Source organism: Panthera leo, chromosome B4 (genome assembly GCF_018350215.1).
Source record: "Panthera leo isolate Ple1 chromosome B4, P.leo_Ple1_pat1.1, whole genome shotgun sequence".
NCBI classification, from domain to species: Eukaryota; Metazoa; Chordata; class Mammalia; order Carnivora; family Felidae; genus Panthera; species Panthera leo.
In genome coordinates this window covers 112,101,715-112,124,601 of record NC_056685.1, presented here as the reverse complement: position 1 = coordinate 112,124,601, position 22,887 = coordinate 112,101,715, and the positions used below count along the sequence as shown (strand labels likewise).

General features: G+C 36.2%; 1 long non-coding RNA gene across 4 annotated transcripts in view; it reads right to left on the bottom strand.

Moving 5' to 3' along the window:
* LOC122224902 overlaps positions 1 to 22,887 on the bottom strand; it is a 225,953-nt gene that overhangs the window by 27,568 nt on the left and 175,498 nt on the right. For 3 of the 4 annotated variants that reach the window (XR_006205000.1, XR_006204997.1, XR_006204999.1), the window contains 2 exons: positions 20,608 to 20,712; positions 19,191 to 19,278 (listed from right to left, as the gene is read on the bottom strand). This is a non-coding gene — a long non-coding RNA (uncharacterized LOC122224902). The remainder of the gene's footprint in view (positions 1 to 19,190; positions 19,279 to 20,607; positions 20,713 to 22,887) is intronic. The other variant, XR_006204998.1, reaches the window with a different exon arrangement.

Below are 22,887 nucleotides of genomic sequence, written 5' to 3'. Positions count from 1 at the left end.
AACACAGAATCCCAAGTAGGCTCCAGGCTCTGAGCTGTCAGCACAGAGCCCGACATAGGGCTCGAACCCATGAACCATGATATCCTGACCTGAGCCAAAGTCAGATGCTAACCAACAGAGCCACCCAGGTGCCCCCCCCTTTTTATATCTTAAATATTTTCACTTGGCTTGTGATTTATACTCTTATGGAAATATGGAGAGAATACATTTCAAGAAAACAATGCCCTGCTTATAGAAGGGGATTCTATATAAGAAAAACTGAGGCAGTTTTGCGCACATGGACACCCCACGGACTTTTCTCTCTGTGTTATAACTAATAGAGAGACTGTCTGATTTCTGTTTTTTTTTTAATTTAGGGAAAAGTTTTATCTAGTAGACTCTATAAATCAGCCTGACGAGAATTTAATTTATCTCTAAGTGGGATGAAAAATAAAAAGACTGCCTTCTCTATCCTCCTACGTAATATTCAATAGTCTAATAAGTGGTTATAGAGCAGTATTTCAAACCTGAATTTTCTGCAACAAGAGCTTATGTCAGTGTGCTGTCAATGCCTTTAGGTTTTTAGGAAAAAAGTTTGTAGGTTGGTTGCATAATATTTTCTATTTTTCTTTGTGCTTTCTCATCTAAAAGAATTTCCTTAATGTATCCTTTTTCAGTTCATTGACATTTTGTAATTTCAATCTTGAAGATGACTTATTCTCTTTTCATCTTTTTTTCAGTCATTACCATGTTGTGGTTGCATATAATACACAGCTCTAGAATACAAATATTTAGAATCCTTATCATAGTGAGCATTTTCATTTGTGCATTAGAGAAGAAGAAATGGTAATAAATAATTTTGACTGAACTTGGTTGCTCAGTAAACCAAGGAGAGGACTGGGAAGAAAAATTCGAACAACATCTCTAAGACAGTGTGGTTTGGTAGACTCATTGCTTAAATAAGAAGTTGCATGCAAGAATTTTATAAAATCAGTGTAATATCTGAAGAAGGTGTAATTGGAAAAAACAACGGACTGTAAGTTTAGAGAAACAAGTTTTATTTCTGGCTTCACTGCTTATGACCTTGGCCAAGTTACCCAACCATCCTGGGTCTGTATTATGTCATATATGAAAAGATGGAGTTAAATTCATAGAACTTTAAGAACATTTACAACAATAAAAGTTATAATAATCTTTGGTTTAATGCTTCATCAATAGACACTTAAATCACATAGTACTTTTTGCACATGGAAGGAAAGAGAGAAATTGAATGTCAACTTTTGCTATATATTGGTTGATTTGTTTTATTTTCATTGTCAGGTATTTAGAGAAGAGCATCTTATAACTTGCTTAAGCTCACACAGCTTGTAAATTCAGGCACGCCTTTCAAAATCAGGAATTGGTTCTAAGTCCCATTATCCTTCTGCCAGAGAGTAGTTACTCTCAAGAGTTAATACCTTTTTTTGTTTTCCAATAGAAATTCCAATATACTTAAAAGTTTTCACCTATGTTAGAGAGATGTGTTTGGGTAGTCAGGAGTTAAAAATGAGTACTTCTTCTTTGCATATTACATTTCTTAAAGATTAAGAAAATATATGCTTATTAATTAGTAAATTTAAATAATCTTAAATGGGGGCACCTGGGTGGCCCAGTCAGTTAAGCATCCAACTCTTGGTTTCAGCTCAGGTCATGTTCTCATGGTTTCATGAGTTCGAGCCCCACATCAGGCTCCAAGCTGACAGTGCAGAGCCTGCTTAGGATTCTCTGTCACCCTCTCTCTGACCCTCCCCTGCTTGTGCTATCTCTGTCTGTCTCAAAATAAATAAATAAACTTAAAAAAGCTAAATAAATAGTCTAAAATGACTTAAACTAGGTCAGCAGTAAGACTTTTACCACATATTTCACTTAGAATAATAATCTTTACATTTTAAGACAGCTTAATAATTGAAATTGCATTAGGTTCTTATATACAGCCACAGAGCAGAATTTTCTAGTATTACTTGTTAGCAAGTTCCTCTATATTCAGATAATATGGACAGTTCAATATCTAGATCTACTTTATAGGATTATAAGGTTTTTCAAATTCTGGCAAGTGATGTAGTTGTTTTGAGCCTGAGAAAGTGGGCATAGATTTTAAAATAGTTTCTAAAAAGAGCATTATTTTATTGTATTTTGCCCCGGGTCAGGGGAGAATTTATTGTAACTCCAGATGTGAGATTTTTACATGATGTAAAGACAGTTTCCTTCAGGAATGTTTCTGATTAAGGTCACCTCATTTGCATCATGCCATCCCTTGCCTGCATTTTCCGAAGCTTGTTAGAAAACCCTTTTTGGGTATGCCTTGTGACCTGAAGCATTTAACATTTGTGACCTGTTTCCTTAGAACTTGCTTTTCACGTTCTGTGCTGAGCAAGTCAGTGAGTTTGACCTTTGATATATAAAAAATGCACTTCAAGGAAGTTGGAGCAAGGAGAATGACGGTGCCTTGTCATCTTTTAAACATTGAATCAAGATTTTTTAAAACACTGTGAGCATGCATATGATTGAACAATACATGTATTTAGGTTCAGAGCACAGCTTCTTTCAGCAGATGTATTTATGGATTAGGTCACAGTCACTATCTTACGAATTTTTTTGATTACTACAAAGACAGATAGTATTATTTTGCATTCTTATTGTTTTTATATATTCCTCTAGTCATCATAATTATTACTCAGAAGGCAAGAGCAATTAAGTAACTTTCTTGCTATGTATTTCTAATATATTTAGTTTATTCTTCAGGCTGAATACGTAAGTTGCACGTATGCATTTACATCTCCTAGGTAAAGGGGCACCTGGGTGGTTCAGTCAGTTAGGCATCCCACGTTGGCTCAGGTCTTGTTCTTACGGTTCATGATTCAAGCCCCACATAGGGCTCTGTGCTGACAGCTCAGAGCCTGAAGCCTGCTTCCAATTCAGTGTCTCCCTCTCTCTGGCCCTCCCCCACTCACGGTCTGTCTCACTCTCTCTCTCAAAAATAAATAAACATTAAAAAAAATCTCCTAGTTAAAAATCACTTCATGTCATTTTTAATAGTAAATATGTTTTATTCATTTAAAATATCCTAAGAAAACATTCACTCAATCTACCCAAATGCAACAAAATTTCTGGTCATTCATCATGTTTCACATAAAAGCAATACAAAAAAATTGAAGGGAAGTATAATTAGGTACCTCCATTTTCTAGTTTTATTTTTCTGTATAAGGGTCACATTCAAACTTTTTATTTGGATTTGGTGCAAAATTATTCACTTTTACTTGGATTGTACTTGGTACTTCTAAAGTGGAACTTGTGAAGGGCACCTGGGTGGCTAGTCAGTTAAGCATCTGATGCTTGAGTTTGGCTCAGTCATGATCTCGTGGTTTGTGGGTTCAAGCCCCACATCAGCCTCTGCACTGATAGTGCAGAACCTAGTCTCTGTCTCCCTCCATCTCTGCTCCTCACCTCCCCTCACAAAATAAATAAATAAACTTAAAAAAAAAGAGTATGGAGTGCCTTGGATGGCTCAGTTAGTTAAGCGACCAACTCTTGGTTTTGGCTCAGGTCATGATCTCCTGGTTCATGATTTCAAGCCCTACATTGGTCTCCTCAGCTGGCAGCATGGAGCCTGCTTGGGATTCTCTCTCTCCCTCTCTCTGCCCCTCCCCTGCTTGTGCTGTCTCTGTCTCTCTCAAAATAAATAAATAAACTTAACTAAAATAAAATAAAATAAAATAAAGTGGAACTTGTGAAAACTACTTTTATAAATATAGATTTTAATGTTTCATTCATTCAACACATTTATTGTACATTTATTAATGGTGAACATTATGCTAGATGTTGGATATACAATGAGTATAGGACTTGGTCCTGTCTTTTAGACAGTATAAAAATAAACAGGCAATTAACTGAGACTGATAATTTATTTGATGGGAATAAGTACAGGGTACTACAGGAGAACACAGGAGGCACACCAATTTCATTCAGAAGTAATGGAGGAGGCAAAGGGGAGGAAGTGGTGTTTTAGCTGAGACCTGGAGGTTGAGAAATTAGCCAGAAAAAAACAAAAATTACATTAGGAGAAAAAAGAACTCTAAGACTTTAAGAGTTTCTTCAGATATACATCAATTCCTCTTTCACACCTCAATTGATAAATATCAAACTGGAATGTACCTTGGAGAGAATAATCAACCCTTCATTTTATGGTTGAGACTCATGGTCTTGAAATGACTCACCTCAAGTGATAGAATAAATTCATGGCATAATCACAACTTTGACCCAAGGCTCTTATTAACATCTGTCCTCATGAAGTATCCCAGTAAATCACTTCTACCTGACTCCTCCAGCAATTTCTACAGAAACCTTCAGCAATTTAGATACAGAATAAGATTACCTAAAACTTTGTTTATTTAAAGTCATAATTAAAAAAACTATTGCCCTTGGGAAGGAGACAAGATGACGGAACAGCACGGAAGTTTTATGTGTGTCTTGCATCCATGAAATACAGCCAGACTAACACTAAACCATCCTACACACCTAGAAAACTGATCTGAGGATTAACACAACAATCTGCACAACGTGAACCACAGAATTTAGCAAGTACGTGGCACAGAGAGGTAAATTTGGGGAGAAAGATGGCGCGGGAAGGGAGGTGCTTTTGTGTGCGGAGAGAGGACAGAGACGGGGGTAAGAGGCTGGAGGGAGAATATGGGAAAAGCACCCCTCCCCAAAAGCAGCTGTAGAGAAAACGGAAAATTGGAAACAGCCACAGGGACTGAACTAAAAAAGGAGAAAGGAGAAAGGAGAAGGGAGAGGTTTAAATTCCACTGAGACTGCAAACAATGGGAGCACAAAGGCTGCAACTCCGCAGCTTGATACCTTGAGGTGCTCTGGTGGGAAGGGCGAATCTCCAGGAGCAGAGTGGGGTCTGGGAGGTTCTCGGGCCACACAGGGAGAAGCAGTTCCACTGCTGGAAGGACATTTGTAGAGGCTGTGAGGCAACCTGGGCCCAGTAGATCCCAGAGAATGGCCACATTTGCCGGTGCTGGAACAAGGTCCTTAAGGGTGAAGCCTGGTGCCAGATGTGTGTCGTCATTTTCCATTACCCCTGAAACGCTGCTGCTACACTATCTCGCAAACTTTTTCTGGGGGGGGCTGGCACCTGGCCACAGTCTCTGGGCACCGGCAGCAGCATGGTCCCACGAACTTTCCTGGGTGCAGCTGGCATTCAGCCATTGCTCAGTGAGACCCTCTACAGAGGGGCAGACCGGGACAAAGCCGCAATCCCTCAGAACTATGGGGCCGGGAAAACAGCTGCATCTGAGACAAAACTCAGGAGAGAGGTACTACCTGGGGGTGGGTCACAGACAGGGTAAAAGTGGGGAGTGGATGAAAACTGAAGACAAAGGATGGGTGTGTGATTGCTGATCGGGGAGAATAGAGTTCTTATACTAAAGACTGGGTAGATGGGTGATGCCATTTTCACAACTCTCGTGCATGCGCATATGCACCTACAAGCGCAGTAGGCTAGTAGCGCCATCTAGTGGAGACTGGAGCCATTACACTAAGCCCCGCACAACTGGGCTAACCTCGCTCTTCAAGAACACAAGTCTCACCACCTGCTTAGTTTATGGACTATAAAGCACTTCATAGTCTGACTTCCAGGGAAAAATGTAATTTCAGTTGTATTTCAATCTGTTAGCAGGTCCATCTATTTAATTTTCTTTCTTTCCTTTTTTTTTTTTTACTCTTCTTCACTTCTTTTTCTTAAATAAAGAGAAAAAATTCATTTTTATTTTCAATTTTTATTAAAAATATTTTTGTACTATATTTTTTACTTCTGTGTGAATTTTTTTCAAATTCTAGTTTACTTCCATCATTTCATTTTAGTCTACTTCAGTGTATTCATTTTTTTCAAATTTTCAAACGATTATCTTTTTTTTTATTCTTTCCCTTTTTTCCCTAATCTATCAACCACTTTAAACACCCAGACCAAACCACACCTAGGATCTAGCATCATTTATTTGATTTTGTGTGTGTGTGTGTTTAATTTTTTAATTTTAATATTTTTAATTTTAATTTTTTAATTTTAATTTTTTCTACCTCATTAATTCCTCTTCTCCCTTCAAAATGATGAAACGAAGGAATTCACCCAAAAGAAAGAGCAGGAAGAAAGGACAGCCAGGGACTTAACCAACACAGATACAAGTAAAATGTCTGAACCAGAATTTAGAGTCACGATAATAAGAATTATTCGAGCTGGAGTGGAAAATAGATTAGAATCCCTTTCTGTGGAGATAAAAGAAGTAAAAACTAGTCAGGATGAAATAAAAAATGTTATAACTGAGCTGCAATCATGGATGGATGCCGCGGCAGCAAAGATGGATGAGGCAGAACAGAGAATCAGTGATATAGAGGACAAACTTATGGAGAATAATGAAGCAGAAAAAAGAGGGAGATTAAGGCAAAAGAGCATGATTTAATAATTAGAGAAATCAGTGACTTATTAAAAAGGAACATCAGAATCATAGGGGTTCCAGAACAGGAAGAGAGAGAAATAGGAGTTGAATGGTTATGTGAGCAAATCATAGCAAAAATCTTTCCTAATGTGGGGAAAGACAGACATCAAAATCCAGGAAGCACAGAGGACTCTCATTAGATTCAACAAAAACTGACTATCAACAAGGCATATCAGAGTCAAAGTCACAAAATACCCAGGCAAGGAGAGAATCATGAAAGCAGCAAAGGAAAAAAAGTCCTTAACCTACAAGGGAAGGCAGATCAGGGTTGTAGCAGACCTATCCACAGAAACTTGGCAGGCAAGAAAAGAGTGGCAGGATATATTCAACGTGCTGAATCAGAAAAATATACAGCAAAGAATTCTTTATCCAGCAAGACTGCCATTCAAAACAGGAAAGATAAAAAGTTTCCCACACAAACAAAAATTAAAGGAGTTTGTGACCACTAAACCAGCCCTGCAAGAAATTTTAAGGGGGACTCTCTGAGGGGAGAAAAGATGAAAATATAAATAAATAAATAAATAAATAAATAAATAAATAAATACAAAAGCAACAAAAATTGGAAAGGACCAGAGAACAGCAGAAACTCCAACTCTACAAACATCATAATGGCAATAAATTCATATCTTTCAGTCCTCACTCTAAACATCAATGGACTCAATAATCCAATCCAAACACATAGGGTAACAGAATGGATAAGAAAACAAGTCCCATCTAAATGCTGTTTACAAGAGACTCACTTTAGACCTAAAGACACTTTCAGATTGAAAATAAGGGGATAGAGAACCATCTATCATGCTAACAGTCAACAAAAGAAAGCCGGAATGGCCATACTTATATCAGACAATCTAGACTTTAAAATAAAGACTGAATCAAGTGATGAAGAAGGGCAGTATATCATAATTAAGGGTTCTATTTACCAAGAAGACCTAACAATTGTAAACATTTATGCACCAAGTGTGGCAGCACCCAAATATATAAATCAATTCATCACAAACATAAAGAAACTCATCGATAGTAATACCATAATAGTAGGAGACTTCAATATCCCACTCTCAGCAATGGACAGATCATATAATCAAAAAATCAACAAGGAAACAATGGCTTTGAATGACACACTGGACCAGATGGACTTAACAGATATATTCAGAACACTTAATCCTAAAGCAGCAGAATATACATTCTTCTCCAGTGCACATGGAACATTCTCCAGAATAGACCACATATTGGGACAAAATTCAGCCCTCAGCAAGTACAAAAAGATCGAGATCATACCATGCATATTTTCAGACCACAATGCTATGAAACTCGAAATCAACCACAAGAAAAAATTTGGAAAGGCAACAAATACTTGGAGACTGAAGAACATCCTACTAAAGAATGATTGGGCTAACCAAGAAGTTAAAGAGGAAATTAAAAAGCATATGGAAGTCAATGAAAATGATAACACCACAACCCAAAACCTCTGGGATGCAGCAAAGGCAGCCATAAGAGGAAAGTATATAGCAATCCAGGCCTTCCTAAAGAAGGAAGAAAGATCTCAGATACACAACCTAACCTTACACCTTAAGGAGCTGGAAAAAGAACAGCAAATAAAATCCAAAACCAGCAGAAGACAGGAAATGATAATGATTAGAGCAGAAATTAATGCTATCAAAACCAAAAAAAAAACAGCAGAACAGATCGATGAAACCAAAAGCTGGTTCTTTGAAAGAATTAATAAAATTGATAAACCACTAGCCAGTTTGATCAAAAAGAAAAAGGAAAGGACCCAAATAAATAAAATCAAGAATGACAGAAGAGAGATCACAACCAACACAGCAGAAATACAAAAATAATAAGAGAATTCTATGAGCAATTATATGCCAATACAATGGGCAATATGGAAAAAACGGACAAATTCCTGGAAACATATATACTACCAAAACTGAAATAGGAAGAAATAGAAAATTTGAACAGACCCATAACCAGTAAGGAAATTGAATTAGTAATAAAAAATCTCCCCAAAAACAAGAGTCCAGGGCCAGATGGCTTTCCAGGGGAATTCTACCAAACAATTTAAGGAAGAGTTAACACCTATTCTCTTGAAGCTGTTCCAAAAAATAGAAATAGAAGAAAAACTTCCAAACTCATTATATGAAGCCAGCATTACCTTGATCCCAAAACCAGAGACCCCACTAAAAAGGAGAACTAAAGACCAACTTCCCTGATGAACATGGATGCAAAAATCCTCAACAAGATATTAGCTAACCGATCCAACAATACACTAAAAAACTATTCACCACAACCAAGTGTGATTTATATCTGGGATGCAGGGCTGATTCAATATCCGCAAAACAATTAACGTGATTCATCACATCAATAAAAGAAAGGACAAGAACCATATGATCCTCTCAATAGATGCAGAGAAAGCATTTGACAAAATACAGCATCCTTTCTTGATAAAAACCGTCAAGAAAGTAGGGATAGAAGGACTTAAAATGGTCCTTCTATATATGGTCATAAAAACCATATATAAATGACCCAACGCTAATATCAATGGGGAAAAACTGAGACCTTTCCCCCTAAGGTCAGGAACAAGACAGGGATGTCCACTCTTGCCACTGTTATTCAACATAGTGTTGGAAGTCTTAGCCTCTGCAATCAGACAACACAAAGAAATAAAAGGCATCGAGATCAGCCAGGACAAGGTCAAACTTTCACTCTGAGCAGATGACATGATACTCTATATGGAAAACCCAAAATGTTCCACCAAAAAACTGCTAGAATTCATTCATGAATTCAGCAAAGTTGCAGGATATAAAATCAATGCACAGAAATCGGTTGCATTCCTATACACCAACAATGAAGTGACAGAAAGAGAAATCAAGGAATTGATCCCATTTACAGTTGCACAAAAAAACATAAAATACCTAGGAATAAATCTAACCAAAGAGGTGAAAAATCTATACACTGAAAACTATAGAAATCTTATGAAAGAAATTGAAGAAGACACAAAATGGAAAAAGATTCCATGCTCCTGGATAGGAAGACCAAATATTGTTAAAATGTCAATACTACCCAAAGCAATCTACATATTCAATGCAATCCCTATCAAAATATCACCAGCATTCTTCACTGAGCTAGAACAAATAATCCTAAAATTTGTATGGAACCAGAAAAGACCCTGAATAGCCAAAGCAATCATGAAAAAGAAAACCAAAGCAGGAGGCATCACAGTCCCAGACTTCAAGCGATACTACAAAGCTGTAATCATCAAGACAGTATGGTACTGGCACAAGAACAGACACTCAGATCAATGGAACAGAATAGAGAACCCAGAACTGGACCCACAAACAAATGGCAAACTAATCTTTGACAAAGCAGGAAAGAATATCCAATGGAATAACACAGTCCCTACAGCCAGTGGTGCTAGGAAAACTGGACAGTGACATGCAGAAGAATGAACCTGGACCACTTTCTTACACCATACACAATGATAAACTCAAAATGGATGAAAGACCTAAATGTAAGACAGGAAACCATCAAAATCCTCGAGAAGAAAGCAAGCAAAAACCTCTTTGATCTTGGCCGCAGCAACTTCTTACTCAACATGTCTCTGGAGGCAAAGGAAACAAAAGCAAAAATGAACTACTGGGACCTCATCAAAATAAAAAGCTTCTGCACAGGGAAGGAAACAATCAGCAAAGCTAAAAGGCAACTGGTGGAATGGGAGAAGATATTTGCAAATGACATATCAGATAAAGGGTTAGTATCCAAAATCTACAAAGAACTTGCCAAATTCAACATCCAAAAAAGAAATAATCCAGTGAAGAAATGTGCCAAAAACATGAATAGACGCTTTTCCAAAGAAGACATTCAGATGGCCAACCAACACATGAAAAAATGTTAAACATCACTCATCATCAGGGAAATACAAATCAAAACCACAATGAGATACCACCTTATACCTATCAGAATGGCTAACATTAACAACTCAGGCAACAACAGATGTTGGTGAGGATGCGGAGAAGGAGGATCTCTTTTGCATTGTTGGTGGGAATGCAAGCTGGGGCAGCCCCTCTGGAAAACAGTATGGAGGTTCCTCAAAAAACTAAAAATAGAACTACCCTACGACCCAGCAATTGCACTATTAGGCATTTATCCAAGGGATACAGGTGTGCTGTTTCGAAGGGACACATGCACTCCAATGTTTATAGCAGCACTATCAACAATGGCCAAAGTATGGAAAGAGCCCAAATGTCCATCGATGGATGAATGGATAAAGAAAATGTGGTATATATATATATATATATATATATATATATATATATATATATACATACACACACACATACAATGGAGTATTACTCGGCAATCAAAAAGAATGAAATCTTGCCATTTGCAACTACATGGATGGAACTGGAGGGTATTACGCTAAGTGAAATTAGTTAGTCAGAGAAAGACAAAAATCATATGACTTCACTTATATGAGGATTTTAAGAGACAAAACAGATGAACACAAGGGAAGGGAAACAAAAATAATATAAAAATAGGGAGGGGGACAAAACATAAGTGACTCATAAAGATGGAGAACAAACAGAGGGTTACTGGAGGGGGTGTGGGAGGGGGGATGGGCTAAATGGGTAAGGGGAATTAAGGAATGTACTCCTGAAATCATTGTTGCACTATATGCTAACTAACTTGGATGTAAATTAAAAAAAATAAAATTATAAAAAGTAAAAAAAAAACCGTTGCCGTTAGTTTTCTAGATTGCTAGAAAAAATAATAAATTGAATTTGCGAATTATTTTTCCCATCTTAACAACTAGGTTTCATCGAACAAACTAAATGACTATGTGATGATCAGCCAATATTATTGCCATTATTATAATACAAAATGTTCAATTATTCACAGTTTAATTTGGTCATGTCATAGTGACAGCCATGAAATGAAAATCAGTTTGAAAAAGAAGGATGCAAAATATGTTTTGGTTTAATTGTTTAAATCAAATTTCAATAGGGAACATATATGGAGGACTCTGGACTGAGTAAATGAGAGTAATAAGCAATGACTGCCTGAAATTGTGAAAATTATCTTACTATACTTTGAAGAGTTGTCTATTTCAGGAATCACATTCTTTCTTTCTCCAGAAAACAATATAAGACTACACTTTTTAAATTTATATTTTAAAATCCTATAGGGGAATTTTCTATGGGTCCCAAAACATAATTATTATCACTGTCACACAAAAAAGCTTTTATTGCTAATAAGATTGTTGAGGTCACAGGGAGAAAAATAATAATTGATGGTTGAGCCATTTTATTAGAAGACAATTATTTCTGCTACATGTTTATTTTAATATTCATGCATTCAGATTAAGTAAGATGTCAATTAGTGATTGGTTATATTGGTCCCATCAATCACAAGTAATACAGATATATTCAGGTATTATACTGTAGAATTTCCCTCAGCAACATAAGTCTGTAAAATTGAATACCAAGTATTACATCAATAGAAAAGCTACCAGTTCCAAATGGAGACCAAAGAATCATTGAGTTATCACCTACAGAAGCAATCTAATGAACTATATATCAAATAAGGAATGATAATAATTTGCTGTCAGTCTTAACAGAATAAAACAATATGGCATCTATTAGCCAATGAAAGAAAAAGAATATAAATTCACTAGGCTTCCAATTACCCTACTCCCACCTAGAATTGTTGGCCAACTGGAAAATCTATTCTGCTTAGGTTTCTTTATGGACTGCTTTTTCTTTTCTTTTTTTCTTTTTAAAGTGCCTTTTCTTTTTGTTTCACTTCCATATTGAGAAGAACTGTGAAAAAGTAATGATTCACCCAAATAGCTACAAAAGAGATTAACAGGGATTAGTGGGGTACATTTAGGTATGTAAAAGTTATCAGGAAAGCTTCATTCTTTGAGAACTGATTACATGAATTCCAACCTAAAAACTTGAAAGAGTTCTTAACTTGTCACCTACTGTCCCAGAATCCCATGCACTTTAGTATCCGTCCCAGAGTTTTATTTTTCAATGAAATATTATTATTTGTTGCTGTATTAAAATAAGATATATTGTGTAGGTGAACAATTTTCACCTCTAGCTTTGGTCATGGTCCAATCCAGTGGCATGGGATACTTGTGCAAAGAACAGAGTTCTTATTATAACTAGGTAAATCTAAAAGATGACCAAACAAATGTCTCCAAGTTAGAGGAAAATAAGGTAGCTCCTTTTCAAGACAGTGTTCAGGGTGGTAGCTAACTAAAGTGGCTGAGTGAAGAATTAGGTGGTCAGATACAACCAACTCCTTCCAGTGTAGGTAGGATTAGGAATTCTTTGTCCTATTGACCCTGCCATGTACCATGCAGTTTAGCTGTGGCCTCTGTTATACCCCAGGAGTTGCACTAAGTCACTTGGCCACCAGTTAGTGGAGCTAATGAAAATGGGGAGACTTAAACTTCTGAATTTTAGACAAAATATACAGGAGATTAGAAGTTGAGCAGTCCTGTCCTATAGTAAAGAGAAATCTTGACATCCTTGCTATAGTGATTTTCTCAATTTTTCTTAATTTATGAATATTTATTTTTTTGGTTTGGTAACACTTCTTTTTTCATTTTACAGTAAACTCTTTTGGCAACAATAAATGTAAAGTAAACACCAGTCAATGTTCAGTGAAATGCCTATTGCATTTTAATTTCTCTAGAAAGTTAATGATAAACGTGTAACTTCCACAAAATGCTTGCTGATATTTACCACTTACTATGGGAGCCACAGTGGTATCACTGAATATTTGGAGACCAGAAACTGCTGCAAAACCTCAGCACCTCTGCAAAAATTAGGAGTTCAGAACACAGATAATTTCAGCAAGTCTGTTTATAATTTACTTTGTGAAGTCTGATTTTGCATTTAGATCAAATTTCTTACTTTTAATTCTAAGCTCTCTTGTGCATGTATAGAACCATGAAGCAATAGCCATCATACTAGTTCCATTAACAGAAGAATTTCATGAACACTTACATAATACAAATTTTATATGTTATCAGATACTCCAAATAGAATATAAAAAAAAAATTAATTCTGTTCAATGTGATACTGTTTCATCCGATTCATGTAATCTAAAAAATATTTTAGGAAATTTGTTAGGTCAAAGGTGAACACTCTGACATCTTGAATGCTAATATACACATAATTAATGTTCAAAATCAGATATGATTTTTTTGAGGTGGTAGTATGAATACAATTTTTGGTGGAGCACATTGTGGAGGAAAAGCCAGCTTCTTACTAATTAAGAAGATTTAAGAAATAGAAATATTTTTGGCATTGGTTGTGGTAAACACCTAATCTATAATTGTGTAAAACTAACTGAATTATTATACCAATCCAAAAATAAGTTGAAGTGTCAAAATGTGTACAGCTACTTTTATACATATATAGTGAGAGTAACTTTTCTGAAATGAAGCAGATGTTGAATACAAAAGAACACTTTGGCTTTGCAGTGTATGCTTTCTGACTTAGATTTCTTTCATCAATTTGATTTTAAACATATATGAGCTTTTGAAATCTACTTTGTGAATCAACTACATGTACTACCATAATTTTTAATTTTTTGGTGTATCAGTCCTTTAAATTTTGTTTACGTTTGTTTAAAATGTCTTTGAACTCTTTAGCCAAAGTATTAAATAAATAGAGCAACAATTAACGATGGCTTTCAAAGCTTTTATTGAATCAAAGCTTTATTTAAGGTAGAATGGGAAAACAGGACAAAATTAAAATGTATTGCTATGAAAGCAAGGGAAGAACTGAAAAATTAGATGATAGAGTTTACAGTGTTTACAATTTAATTTCAGGGGTGCCTGGGTGGCTCAGTTGGTTGAGCGTCCGACTTTGGCTCAGGTCATGATCTCGCAGCTCGTGGGTTCAAGCCCCACGTCGGGCTCTGTGCTGACAGCTCAGAGCCTGGAGCCTGTTTTGGATTCTGTGTCTCCCTCTCTCTCTGCCCCAACCCACTCACATTCTGTCTCTGTCTCTCTCAAAAATAAATGAACATTGAAAAAAAAGTTAAAAAAAAGATTTAATTTCATAATTGCACTTTAGAAGAGTTCCACTTGTATAAGTCTCTTTTGATTGCATTCTTATTTTAATTTGATAAATTTATATTCTATAAAGGAAGGAAAGGAAATTAAGAAGCCTTACAATTTCACAGCACCTAAGTCTGGCAAACCAATCAAAATCAACATAGAGATATTATTTGATGAATTTTATCTTACAAAAATATTTGCCTAAGAAAGGTACTCAATGAGTAAAAAATACAGTGTCCATGAAAACTCATGAGTTAAAATTTTCTTACATTCAACTGAGAAAAAACAATTAAGAATTGAGAACTTTCACAGAATTTACGCTGGTCTTGCCAGGTGACTCAGCACCGATCAAGTATTTTTATGTATTAAAATACTATAATCTTCAGAGAAGAGTCAGTTGAAGATGCCAATTTTGTTTAAGATGTCAACCAGTCCTAGGATAGATGATACGGTCCTTCTACTCTCAATGGGCTATATATTCAGCATTCCAGAACATTCCAGCTTTTCCACTGCCTTTTTTTTTAAGCATTTTTATTGCACATAGATAGAAAAGTGCACAAATTACAAGTGTGCGGCTAAGTGAGTTTCCTCAAAGTGAATATGTCTGTGTAAGCAACACCCAGATTACAAACAGAACATTTTTTACCAGAACATTATGGTAACCCTCCCACCCTCTGTGTCACCTCTCAGCTACTACACTCTTACCCTCAGGGGAACCTATCATAACTTCTAAACATGGATATTTTTAATGCATGTTATCATGTGCAGGTTCTTGAACTTTCTATGAATGCAATCACATGTTTTTACATGTGATTTATTAAATGTTATTTTTATGAGATTCATTCACATTGTCTTGAATATTGGTAATTTTTAATATTTTCATTTCTGTATATTATCCTACTATAAAAATAAACTACAGTTCACTTACCTATACTACTCTTGACAGTTATGTGGGCTGTTTCTAGCTTGGGGCTCTAGTGCATAAATTTTATGAATATTCTTATACATGTCTTTTATGAATGTATGTATATTCCTAATGTAAACTTTCAAAACATCTTTATTTTTAAATTTTATTTTATATAAATTAAACCTTTCATTAAAACAATTTCTTCTTTTTTCCAAATGAATAACAGGCAGTTCAATGCCATGAGATCAGTAAACATTTTACAATTTTACTGTAACCTTCCACTATGAATTTGTTTTTACACACATCCACATAGTCACTCATTTTACTATATTATATTATATTATATTATATTATATTATATACTTCATTTCATTTTTAAATGTTTTGTTTATTTTGAGAGAGAGAGAGAGAGAGAGAGAGAGAGAGAGAGAGAGGGAGTATGAGAGCACGTGCAGGGGAGGGGCAGAAAGAGAGGGAAGGGAGACAGATAATCCGGAGCCTGACACAGGGCTCAACCTCATGACCCTGAGATCATGACCTGAGCTGAAATCATGAGTTGGACGCCCAATAGACTGAGCCACCCAAGCGCCCCCGTATTCACTCATTTTATTTTCTGCTCAGACATGGCTTCCAGTGGCAGCCATCAACCATTTGAGGAACACCCTCAACTTTCAATTAATTCTTAATCAATCTTTAATTGATTACTTTCATAATCTTGCAGAAAAGATCCAATGATCAGTATAAATCTCAACTACAGTGTGTTGGTTTCTACCTGATTACAGACTTCGTTCTTTTGGAACAAAGTGAGTTATAAATAAAAAAAAATAGTCATATACATAGACTGTCCTAAAATTATTGACAATACTATTTCTGCAAAAGCCAAACAGAATAGCTTACATATAAAAAATTAAATTGTAGCTTCAAATGCTTTATAGATAATCTTCAGGAAACGTAGTTAACTCTTACATAAAATATAGATTGGATATTAGACACTGGTATGGAATTATTCATGACTGGGAGAATTTTTTTTCTTTCACCTGGGAAGCAGGCATTTTATTGAAATTGGATCAGTTGTTTTGATGGTGCAATTTAGCATTATCTTTTTTAGTATATGTTAGCTTTGCAAAATTTGAAACTACTTGATTGAAGTTATCTGAACTCTTTGGAAAAATCAAGACCTGACTTAGAAGTCTGTTTTCTCCAGATATTTCAGAGTTTAAGAGTCACGTTAGAAATGGAGATTAGCAAGAAACTACCAGTAATGGATTAAGTAGGGAGAATTTAGCCAATTTAATATTGCTTAATGTTCATTTTATATGTCTGAATCACTGTGTACTTAGTAATATTATGTTGTTTCTAAATGTTTAGTAAAATAACGTCAACCTCTATATTATTGAATAAATTCTAGTACACTCAGACATACTTAGCAACTCCAAAGAAATACAAGTTATGAAATAAAACACCTTAGGTATAATATGTGTTTCTTGATGTTGTAACAAAAAGTGATAGAGTTTCTCCAAACATTCTTTAAAGTACAACTGAAAAAAAAAAAAAAAAACAAACAAGTAACAAATCAAATCAAATCAAATAGATTTGGATCTGACACGGAGTAATAACAAAAACAACAGCAACAACAGCAGCAAAAACGATAATAATCCCCAGTAATTATTGGGGGTTAATCATCCGGGTGCTGGGCCTCGTGTTAGCCCTGCTTTTGTAATGACTCATTTTATCCCAGCGAAACCTGAGACATAGGGAGGTTTGGGACTTGCACAATGTTGCAGAGCTAATAACTGGGAAACCTGGAGCCGGGGCCAAGAATATCCAATTTCAATGTCTATTCTTTTAACTACTCTACTGGTTTTCATAGGAATCAAGAGGGATCTTTATTAGTTTTATTTATTCATTTATTATTTATTTTCCATTTACTTATTTTGAGACAGAGATAGAGCAGGAGCCGGGGAGAGGCAGAGAGAGAGAGAGAGAGACGGAGAGAGAAAATCCCAAGCAGTCTCCGTGCTGTCCGTGCAGGTCCCCATGCAAGGCTTGATCCCACAAGCCGTGAGATCACGACCTGAGCTGAAATCAAGACGTGAGCACTTAACCAACGGAGACACCTAGGCCCCCCAAGAAGGATTTTTAATAAGAAATGATAGAAAGGGAAAAAAAAGAAATAATAGAGGGATTAGAGGCTTTTATAGCATGATTTTAGTCTTTCTTAAAATTCCTTCATTTCATAAAGTGATCATCATGCCAGGAGAGATCCATGAACTGACTGTCCTAAATGACAGTGGCAGGACAATGCTTCATGCCTGCTACGAGGTGACTGGGTGTGCAGCACCTCTAACTGAGCCGCGAACACAGCCTGTGCTGTTTCACTGTGCCTTTGGCTTGCCTGGCCCGACAGTGAACTATCTTTTAAAACTCAGCGTTTTTTTCCAAGCACCTCTCATTTTTATTCCTAAAGCACATTTTTCACTGCCTTCTCACCACCCACAGCAAGGTCAAATATCTCTCTTCCCCATCGCTGTGCTTTGGCTCCTGCCTACACCATTTCACTCATTCCTCCTACCTGCTTCCCTAATGTCTCCTTTCATTTGAAACAAGTGCGTCTTCCACCTACCTGCACGAAGATTTGAAGATTCCTTTAGAGAATTCTAGCTGCTGGTGTATAAATAGCTATCTTTTTGTCAGGCAAACTTACTCTGGGAAATGGTAAGTTTGCTTTTCCAGTCAAGGATATTCCCAATATCCTATATATACTCTTCTAAATGCGAGTAGTTAAGTGGATGCACTTCCTTACTTACTGAGTCTTACCAATAAATTATGAAATGTTTCTTCCTTTGATTCGATTTGATTTCAAATCATAAACATTTATCACACTTTATATTAAGAATAATCATTCTAGGTCGCCTGGCTGGCTCAGTTGATTAAGTGTCCAAGTCTTTGGTTTCAGCGCAGGTCATGATCCTTCTCTAGGTTTGGGAGTTTGAGCCCACTGTCAGGTTCTGCACTGCCAGCACAGAGCCTGCTTGCGATTCTCTCTCTGCCCCTTCCCCACCTGCTCTCTCTCTCTCTCCCTGTCTCTCAAAATAAATAAACACTACAAAAAGAATAATCATTCTAGTTACTATATTTTCATATAATAGGCTTTATGTTGGTTTGTGATTGTCGCTTTACCTTCTTGTTAGCCAGCAATTAAGAAACTTTGAATTTTACTCATTACGCCATTTTATATTATTTTTGAATTCTGAAAACAAAACGTTTTAATACAAAGATCTTTCACACGATGGATTTTATACTTTGGTCAATTCATTCAACAATATTGTTTGGCACCTACTACGGGCCAGCCAATACTGTTTCCACAAGGAATACAGTGGTATGAAAGACGTTGGGAAGTCCATGTTCTTAAGAAGCCTGCACTCTAATAAGGTACACGGTAATTACAGAGGAAACAAAAAACAGAGCAAGATATTTAGTATTTTAGAGATATTAAAGTTTTTCAGTTAATGATCAGTGGCCGATGGAAATAAATAAAGTGGGAGGAGTGGTGTAGAACGGTGGTAGGGTCAGATCCAAGTACTCTGATGCTTAAATTACCACGTAATAATTTTGAAGGACCTAATAAAGCACTGCTATACGTGGTGCTGCCCCCCAGTATTTCAGTGTGCATCCATCCTGTGCTACTTACTTCAGAGATTGTGTCTGGCCTTTCAGCACTGGAGTGAGATGGGAGAGAACAGGCTTTCATCGTCATGTACAACTTGCGAGCACAAAACCTTAGGATGAAAAAAGTTTCTTATCCACAAAATGAGGGATTTGTATGAATCAGGTTTTTTTTTTAAATGTTTATTTATTTATTTTAAGAGAGAGGCAGAGAGAGAGAGAAAGCAAATTCCAAGCAGGCTCATGCTGTCGGTGCCGAGCTTGACACAAGGTTCGATCTAACAAACCATGAGATCATGACCAGAGCCGAAATCAAGAGTCGGTGGCTTAACTGACAGAGGCCACCACCCAGGTGTCTCATGAGTCTGGGGACCATAGATTCCTAAAGAGACTTTGGGTGAAATTCATGGGAGCTATGAAATTAAATGAGAAAAATTACCTTTACTTTCAAAATCTCTAAGTGAAATTTAACATTTCCTTCAATAAACTGGTAATAATATCCGCACTACCTGAGAATTTTTCACCACCAGAAATCACAGATCTTTTTGAATTATGTCACAGTTGATATGGATATCTCAAGTTATTATTTACTCCCGTCACTATTGAGAAATTATAATTACTGGATACAAAGAATGATTATGCCATTAAATGCAATAAAGAAGCACAAATATTACTGCATCACTTTTGTTTTAAATACCAAAATAAAATCATTTTAATATAATTTATTTTCTTTCTAATCTTATTTTTTTGTGAAATAAAAGAACAAGATATTGTTACATGATCCAGTGAAATGAAAATGTATCAATATAAACTAGAATATATATATTCTATTTTAAAATGCCAGTAAGGAAGGGGCTTGTAGGAAGTGATATCTGAGCTGAGAGCTACAGAATGAAGAGCAGTCAATTATACGGAAAGCCCAGGAGGAGACTCCAGGACAAGGGAACAGTATAGACAAAAGTACCAAACAGTAAAGAATCTGGTGAACGCTGTGGAAGGTAGGAGGTGAAAGCTACAGTTGTGTGTTTGTCTCCAGCCATGCTCAGGTTCATGGGAGTGTGAGGAAAATTGGTGGGTAAATGATTTTTACCCCGGGTTGTGATTTAGCCAGGAGTTTGATGCATGAGGAGTGGTGAAGATATATGCTAGGCATCGGTAACAATGATCACCAGGGAAATTAAGCAAAATAAGGACAACTATGAATATGTGTTAGATGTGGAGAGATACAAGAGGGTGGTGAGGATGAGGATAGTAGGACTAAAGAAGTGTAGGTTCTAGTGGGGACTGTGGATTATTGAAGCTGTATATTAGAAGGAATGGGTATGAAAAAGTCTACTTTAGTAGTTCCAGAGAGATGACAATGGCTGTTGTCTTAATCAGCTCAAGCTGCTCTAACAAATACCATAGACTGGGTGATTTAAACAACAGAATTTTTTTCTTACAGTTTTGGAGGCTGGAAGTCCAAGATTATAGTGCCAGCAAGGTGGAGTTTTGGTGATAGTCCTCTTCCTGGATTGTAGATGGATGCCTTCTTGCTTTATCTTCACCTGGTGATGAAAGACATGCATGTTTCTTCTTATAAAGCCACTAATCCCATTCATGATGGCTCTAGTCTCCTGACCTAATTACATTGCAAAGGTCCCCACTTCTAAATGCCATCACACAAGGGATTAGGCTTCAGCATATGAATGGGAAGGCATGGCAACTATGGAGATGCAAAGTATACAATTCAATATTCTTCAGGGTATTGCTAGGACAATGGAAAGGAAGCTCAATGAGGTTAGGACTTTTTCTTTTGCCACTTTGTTCCCAACTCTTAGAATTGTGCCTATCACACAGAAGATGCTTAATAAATGTTAACAAATTAAATGAATGTATCACATGTGTAAGCAAGATGTCAGGTGACTACCAGATTTCTGAATGGATGGAAATTTTGAATTAAGGAGAAAGGGATGGGGGAAAGGTTTATAGTTAAGTTAGGTTACTTCTTAAACATTAATATAAAATCATTCATGTTATCATAATCATTTCATAATAATCTCATAATCATCTCATAATCATCTCATAATCACAGTGTTTTTTGAGCACCTGTTCTAGTGGAAATACCATTATAGGCACTATAAGAAAAAATATGATCCCTTCTTTTCTAGGGATAAGAGCATGTGGAGAATTTAGTTGGAATTTAGGCAGGTTATGATAGAAAAGGGCAACAGTTTTCTCCCCAGAAAATACAAACATTTTTAAAAAATGCAGAAATACCCCAATGTCTTCATTGAAAACTGCTTTGAAATTTGAATCCCATTCCCAGCTAAACTATCAATCAAATGTGAGCAAAATAATAATGCTTTTAGAATTCAAGGACTAAGAAAGTCTTCATTCCCTAAAAAGTATTGTTAGAAGATACACTTTAGCAAAGCCAAATATAGTTCAAGTAATCAATAAATTATGAACAGGCCTCAAATGCAATTAAAGAAAATCTCTGGATTATAGACTTACCAAAGCCTAACAAGCCTGTCCAATATTGTCCTTTTAATAAATACATTATTAAGCCTTGGGTCAACTTAGTGATTGTGGAACATAATTACCTCTTACTCTAAAAACAATGGAGAAACAAAACAAAACCAAAGGATATTAGAAATACCAGGAAAAATAGATAGCTGCGCTAGAAAGGCATAATCCAAATAAAAAGTTAACAAAATGTAACATTATTCTGAGTAAATTAATTGAATAAGGAAAGATAATGCATTTGGTTTTGATAACGTGTTCCACTTAAGTGACACAGATGTACCAATATAGATTTCTTTTTCTCTTCAAATCCATTCCCACTAGTTATGAGCAATGCAGGATTTCAATATTTTATATACTTGATATTGAAATTTAATATTAAATAATCAACTTCTCCTTAAGCATAGAAGACTTACCCCCACTAAATTGGAGGTTCTTAATCACTTCTATATGAGTATCACCAAGAGCAATGCCTGCCCTGACAAACAATAGCATTCAGTAAATATTTCTTGTTAAAATCATGGGACAAAATATATCTATTATTCACTATGATAGAAGTTCAAGGCAAGGGGGGTGAAGAGAAATATGGGGAAATAATTTGTTGCAAGTATCACTTGGCAGAACAATAACAACTATCACAAGAGTATCTAAAAGAAAATTAATGAACAGGACACATTCCCTGTCCTCATGGAATTCATAGCCCAGTTGGAGACCATATATATATAAATAATTGAAAAATAAAGTATGGCAGTGTCCATGATGTTGTCATTAACAAAATATAATAGCCAAAAAAAAAGTTAGTTTAGTTGAGAGAGACTGAAGGGGCTAGGTAGGGGAGACACAAGTGATAAACCTTAAAAATGAGTAAGAGTCCTCAAGGGGTCAGGGTATGGAATGTGGCAAGGAAAACAGCAGATCAAGAGGAACATCACAGGAAAAGAGCAGGCTATAGATACCTTGATGTAGAGGGAAGACCAGACAAAAGATTGGAGACGGTTTGGGGCACCAGGTGGGTCAGTGAGTTAAGCGTCTAACTTCAATGTCCGGTCATGACCTCACAGCTCATGAGTTTGAGCCCCCACCAGGCTCTGTGCTGACAGCTCAGAGCCTGGAGCCTTTTTTGATTTCTGTGTCTCCCTCTCTCTCTGCCCTTCCCGTGTTCATTCTCTCTCTCTGTCTCTCTCTCTCTCTTTCTCTCTGTCAAAAATATAAACAAA